Here is a 7,314-nt window from a genome sequence, read left to right on the forward strand (position 1 = left end):
AAATAAGTACCCTAATGCTAATGGTTAATTAAGCTAATTAACATATGCATTACCTCACATCCTTTTTTTGTGGTGGGAACACTTCAAATGTACTCCCAGCAATTTTTAAGAATATAATACATTGTTATTAACTATAGTCACTATGTTGTACAATAGATTTCTTGAATGTATTCTTCCTATCTGAAATTTTATTCTTTGACCAGCATCTCACCAGCCACCCCACCTTTCCAAGCCACTGGCAACCACCATTCCACTCTCTACTTCTCTACTCCTGTGAGTTCAAGTTTCTTAGATTCCACATATAAGGGAGATCATGTGGCATTTGTCCCTCTTGTGCCTGGCCTATTTCACTTATCATAATGTCCTTCAGGTTCATCGTGCTGTTGCAAATGCCAGGATTTCCTTGTTTTTTAAAGCTGAATTGTATTGTGTATACATACCACATTTTCTGTCCATTCATCCATTGATGGACATCTAGATTGATTCCATACCCTGGCCATTGTGAACAATGCTGCAATGAACATGAGAGTGCAGACACTGGCAATATTTTTTGTTTTCTGGTTAGGGTGTCTCCCATTCCCTCAGTATTTATCTATTTTGTGAAAATCTCATTATGCCCTCTATCCTGCCAATTCTGTCTTCACTCTTAGTAGATGAGGCTGCCTTTTTCCTCACTGAGAAAACTGAAACCATCTGGCAAGAATGCCCTGCAACATCCTTTCTACCTGCCTACTGATGGCTTAGCATCTGCACTCATCCTTTCTTCTTTTCTTCTGGGCACACAAGAAGACATGTGCTTCTCCCTTCTCAAGATAACTCTATGTTGCGTTTTGGTTTTTTTTCGTCACCTCATTTTGGACCTTGCTTTGTCAATCTGCTTTTCTTCTGCATTATCAATCTCTTGAAAGACATCTCAATTTCCTCACCTCTCATTCACACCTTAACTTGCTACAGCTTGACTTCTGCCCCAACTCAAATTGATCTGCTCAGCAAAGCTCACCAATGGCTTCTATATTGCCAGATCTTTTTTTCTGATCTTCATTAACCCCTCTTCAGCACTTGACATTGTTAAGGGCTTTTGCTTTGGAGTGGTCTTCTTCCTTATACGATTTGCCATGAGCCTTCTCTCTGATGACCTTTCTACTCTAGCTTTCAGGTTGTTTTATTTTACAGCTCACCGATGAAGACTCATTCTGCCTCATGACGTGTGCTAACTAATAATAATAACTCACATTTATTGAATGCTGATGTTGTGCCAGGCTCATTGGCTTATGTAATTATAACAACTCTTTGAGGTAGGTGCTATAATTATCCTTGTTTACAAATTGGAAAGTTGAGGCTAAGAAAGGTTATTTAATTTGCTCAGGGCTATGCAGCTAGTAAGACATGGAGTCAGGCTGGAATCCAGAGTCTGCTTTATATGACTTTAAGTAATGAAAGTATAATATACAACAGAAAAGTGGACAAATGCTAGAAAAGAACCTGATGAACCTTCACAAGGCAAACATGCTTGTGTAGCCAGTATGCAGAAGAAAGAGCAGAATGTTCTCAGCTCTCCAGAAACCCCCTCATATCATCGTGGCACTTCACAAAAGAGCAATCAATATTCAGATTCTAACACGGCAGGTTAGCTTTGCCTGTTTTCAACTTTATATAAATAGGATCATAGAATCATACAGCGTATATGTAAGATTAATTTATTTAGTGGTGAAAAGAAAAGCTCATTTATTGTTATTATATTTTAGGACATCATTGTGTAGATACACCACTATTTATCTGTCCTGTTCTTGAATTGATGTTTGGGTTGTGTCCTGTATTTTTTCTACTGCAAATAGTGCTATGAATATTCTTGTACACATTTTCTGATGGACATTGTATGAGTGGGGTTGCTGGGTCATGGGTCATGCCTATATTGGTTTTAGAAGATGCTGCCAAATGATTTTCATAATTGATTTTGTCCTAAGGATTGAATATTTCGGATATTATATACCCAGAATAAATCCATTATCTCCCCAGTAGAATACAAAGGTTTCTCTTTTTTATTGATTATATCTCCCACCTGTGCTCTTCATCCGAAATTTATTTTTATATGTATGGAGGGTACTTTTATTCATTTCATACTCAACGTGTATTGTTACATTGATCAAAATCTTTACTGCATTCACTCCAAAAATAGAATCTTGACCGGAGTGAAATTCTTTTCAAGTATGCTTTATTCTCTTCTTTCTTTATCCAGATGCCACAGGCACATCTGTTAGAAGTTCTTACATTGTAATGTTGCTCTTCATGTGGCTGCTTTTCATTTATCTATGCTGAAACATTGTTCATGAACATTGACATGGTAGTCAAAGATGTCATAGTCATACCCTTTCATTAAAAATTTTTTCCTGGGGTGGGAGGGAGACACACGACTTTGCTTCAATATTGCCGCAGCAAGCAATTACTGTTGCACAGTGCTGTAATTGTTATTCCTAGTTGGACCAGCTGACTCAAACCCTAGAAAACCAAGTGTGATAGAGTATATACTGCCAACCCAGTAGTTTTCTGTAAAGGAAGCCCATTGTGAAGACTGATTTTCCACTGTACACTTTTGAATAAAGTCTCTCTTCATTCTTTGAGAGATTCCTCTGTCCCACAGATATGCATAAGTTAAAGTCTTGCATTACCCAGCTGAAATGTTATGTGAACATATGCAAGCAAAAGGTCTCCAAATAATGTCCTCATGTGTTTGGCTGACTTATATTTACTTCTTGATTGCATCACTCATATGCTCTAGCTATCTCTTCTACCGTTTTATCAGCTGGGGATAACACTTACCCTGTCATCCATTCCCACTGTTAATGTTTATCAACGAAGAGAATAAAATAATCTATATTTTGTTCTTCTTCCATGAAATACCCTGTTTTTTAAATATATGTAATATTAAGCAGTTTATTAGTACATACGCTGGAAATACATGGCTTATGATCTTCAAAGCATTAGGGAAAAAATCTTTTGTTGAGAATGAATGCTTTAATTTAATATAAGGGCATTGTGGTGTAATACAGTGGTGGCTGACATTCAGAGTTCCAGAAATTATTTTTCCACAGAAGTAATGTGGAAAATATGACTAGAAGTGAAATCACTTTTCACCTTTTAAAACTGAGCATAATTATCCACATTTACTGTTATCCACAAACTGGTAAGAAATAAAAAATCTCCTAAATTGATTTTAAGTGTGACTGATTAATATTCTTTAAATGTTACAATACTGGATCAAGACAGCCAGAACTGGCAAAAAAGCAAGAGTTATGCTTTAACGATGCTTGTTTTACTCTAGTTTGAATTACTTGTGCCTGATGTTCAATCCCAGGAAGTCTGCTGTTTTCCTTTTGCATGTTGTGATAGGTGTCTAATAATACCTGCGTTATGAAGGTTGATTAAATAGCAAATAAGAGGAATTTCCTGCTACCGTATTGTCATGTCTGTTCTAACTCTAAATGCTCTGCCATTTTTCTTCCCTCTTTTTCTTTCAATAAGTTATTTGAAAATCTTTAATATTTCCCTTCACTATTATATTCAAGCAAACCTGACTGTTTAGAGAGCCTCTTTAGCTTCATTCAGAGAGCATTATTTTTTCTTTTTATATTTTTATTTTCCCGAAAGGGCAAAATCTGTTGTAAATTGGTAGCTGGTACAGTTAACACCTCACTTGGACATTCATGGAGTGAGACTAGGGTTCAGAGATGCTAGCCCAATCTCTTGGTTGCTGTGTCATTATGATAAAATTACTAAAATGTATCAGTTTCTTAATTGATAAAACAATACCTATAATAATGGCTCACATTTACCAAGCCAGGAACTATTCTAAGCACTTTATTTACATCAACTAATTTAATATTTACAAGAATCCCTGTGCTAGGTATGATTCTGCTCCCTGATTTACAGACAAACAGAAGATACTATTATTATCTCAATTTTGTGGATAAAGAATGGAGATCCAGGGAGGTGAGATTACCTGCCCAAGCAACACAGCTAGTAAATGGCAGAGCTAGGAGATCAACTGGAGCGCACTAAACTATCTCTTAAGCAGGTTAGGTTGTGAGAATTAAATAGATAATTCTGTGAAACACACATCACAACAGTAAATTTACCTAATAAGTGCTCAATAATTGGTGATGATTATTATTTTCATTGAGCCAGTAAGGAAGGAATAAGGCATGTCGGTGAGCATAGGAGGTAAGATGTCTGTCATATTCATTGCAGATATCCTTCCATACCTAGAGCAGTGCTTTAAATGGATGAATGCATGCATGCATAAAGAGTCATCTTAAGGCAGCATTAAACTGGACAAAATTGATAGAAACCCTTTATAAGGGTACAAAGTGTTTTAAGAGTATCATGAATGTCCTGATTCAATTAATGGTCCTTAATGTTTCTAGAGTGACAATACAGTTGAGAAAGGGTTGTAGGATTAGGAGAAATAAAAATAGGCTATGAGAGAAGTCCTTAAAAACGTTACTATAATAATAATTTTGTCAGTTTGTTTTATTAATTGTAAGTATGTCTACCAGAAAAAAGGGATTAAAAAAATGAAAAGAAAAGGCAGGAAAAGAAACCCACAATAAGACGTTAAGTAGTTGTAAATTTCTCATAGTCAAAAGAATGAACATTGTTTGGGTTCCTGGATTTAAAAAATGATGATTATTCTGTCTTCAGAAATTTTGTAAATCTGCAGCTATTTCCAATTACTTGTTGAATGAATATCAGAAATAATGCTAACATAAAATTTTTTGTCAATTCTTCTTTCTATGACAAGATTCACTCCTTTGAAGTGTATATATTCACACAAATACTCCTAAGAACAATAGTGCTTTATAAAATAGTAATTTTAGTTTAATAGCTGTTTTGTTTTCCTTGGCTGATAATAATAAAATACCTCATTTAATTAAAGAATGCATTTTATTTTTAATAGTTCAGGACAACAAGTCAGCTTTTATAGGTACATGTAATTCAGCAGAAAAAAATTATTGAACTATTGAAAAAGAGACAATTTATTTGTGCTTTTCTTAGCTCATGTGTGTTAGTCATCTGTAAGTTGCTCATACAGAAGAAAAAAGGTAAGACCTCAGCATTAAAATAAGCATAGTCTCAATATTAAATCTCTTAAAAGTCCTGGGGTGGTTAAAACTTTTAATTCTTGAATGTTAGACTGTATTAAGTTTGGCTAATGCTATTTTTTTTTTGATGAGAGAATTAGATCATTAATTTCTGTAAAACTATTTTCTGAACTGCACCCCAAATTTTATGGCTTTTTTTTTGGTATAAAGAAAGTTTAATTCTAAACAAAAATAAATTAAGGAAAATATATAAGAGTATGGTCATGATCACTTGCTTTTAAATAGTGGAAGAGAATGTCATCACAAGTCAAATTTGCTTAAACAATTACAATTGCTATAGATTGATTCTACTTGACAAATTTCTGCTTTCAGTATACCTGTAAAGAAAAAGACAGGAATTTTTCCTGTTTGCTTTATTTATTAGTTTCAGCCTTGACAAAAAAATTACAAATTTGTATGCACACGGAAAAATGCATGTATAACAATCAAATTGGTTATGTGCTGTGAATACCTTGTATGTGTATTTTAAAATTAGATACAACTAAACTATCAGGAAGAAAAAGATTAGAGTTGATACAACTTAAGTTTTTATTATTTTCTTTGAGACAAATTAACCACTAGTACTTTATCCTCAAACATAAATAAAAAATTAGAATTCAAGGGTTTTCAGTGAAACAGTTGCTAACATTCATGTGTTTTTGATTTGCCAGGCACTGTTCTAAGCGCTTTCCATATTTTAACTAATTTAATCCTAATCACAAACCTATCGGGGAGTTATTAATTATTCCTATTTTTAAGATGAGGAAACTGATGCACAGAGAGGTTAAGTAGCTTTTCCAGGGTGACACAGCTGGTAAGCAATTAATTACTAATTAATTACAATTAATTACTAAAACATTTGGGGAACCTTTTCGTGCCAGGCCTATCTTAAGCAGCAGGGATGCAGAAGTGAATAGAATAGAAGGGAATAAAACATATTGAGGGTTTACGATTTTAGATAGGGTGGCCTGCACACTTTCACTGGGAGGGTGACTGGGGTAAATAAGGAATTAGTGAAAAAGATCTTTCTCTGCTATGTGAAATGAAGGAATATTTCTAGGTATGGAGACCTTTAGGAAAAAAAAACTATTTGGTGATAAAGCAGCTTGGGTTGATGATTAAATATAAAATATTAACAGCAACCACAGTGCTGGTCCTAGATATTTTTTGCTTGCTCCTCCGGATCCCCCGTCTGCAGTTCTTCATGCTCCCTGTGCCCCAGGAGCTTGAGAAGTATGTGCTACTTCAATGAGCCATGTTGGCCTTTGGCTGCTGGTTTGGTTTGGCCAATGTGAGTCCCAGCAAGAGCTGAAGGGAAGGAAGAGAGAGAGAGCAGGTGTTCATCCCCTTGCCACCTCTCTGAGGGGGTCGCCATTGCTTCTTTCTACCAAAGGCTGTGACTTCAGTCGGGTGGCTCCCTCCACAGGACTCTATCCTTTTGTTTCTCATGACTGTTCCCTTTCATCCCCTTGAGGCTTAGAATGGTAAAGATGTCCTCTTAGTACTAGGGGTGCAATTTCCCTAGACCCCACCCACTCCTTTGGAAGGAATCCCTTAAGAGACAAATGCCAAATTTGAGTGTGATTTCTGTTTCCTAATGTGATCCTGACTGACACAGTTGACATATTAGCTACTTGGCTCTGTGAGTCTTCAGTGTAATGATTTTGAATTTGCTTGTCATCATAAAGTCCTCCAAACCAATGAAACTGTATAAAAGTGTGTATTTATTAGGTATCTTTTTTGGGGGGCAAAAACCGGAAAGCTGGCTAGACAAATTCTAAAAGAGCTGTAACATATTAGGTATCTAATACACTCAGTGCTTGCACTTTCCCTCCATTCTATCCCACTTTTAAACTGTTTATATGATTGACTCTGAAATCCCCTTAAAATTAACCTTGTCTTCAGAATAGTTTGGGTGACATCTGAGGACACTGCGGATGGACATTGTTGGAGCAAGGAAGTACTCAAATAAGTGGTCATTTCGAAAAGAAGCAGTACTTTTACTTCCAGGGAACAATTTTAGGAAATGTTAGGAAGCTGGAGACAAATGCCTGAAAAGTGAGACTAACGGAATTTTTAAAGGAACAATCAAACGTTCTTTTACCTTAAAAACCACGAAGGATAAGATTTTGAGAAAGTCATTTTCAGTATTTGTACAACTTCAGGGGAATTATAG

At 35.5% G+C, this 7,314-nt stretch overlaps 1 pseudogene; it reads right to left on the reverse strand.

Moving 5' to 3' along the window:
* Positions 1-6,868: 6,868 nt before the first annotated feature.
* Positions 6,869-6,935, reverse strand: LOC129011045 (U7 small nuclear RNA; annotated as a pseudogene).
* Positions 6,936-7,314: the final 379 nt, after the last annotated feature.

Source organism: Pongo pygmaeus, chromosome 10, assembly GCF_028885625.2.
Source record: "Pongo pygmaeus isolate AG05252 chromosome 10, NHGRI_mPonPyg2-v2.0_pri, whole genome shotgun sequence".
NCBI classification, from domain to species: domain Eukaryota; kingdom Metazoa; phylum Chordata; class Mammalia; order Primates; family Hominidae; genus Pongo; species Pongo pygmaeus.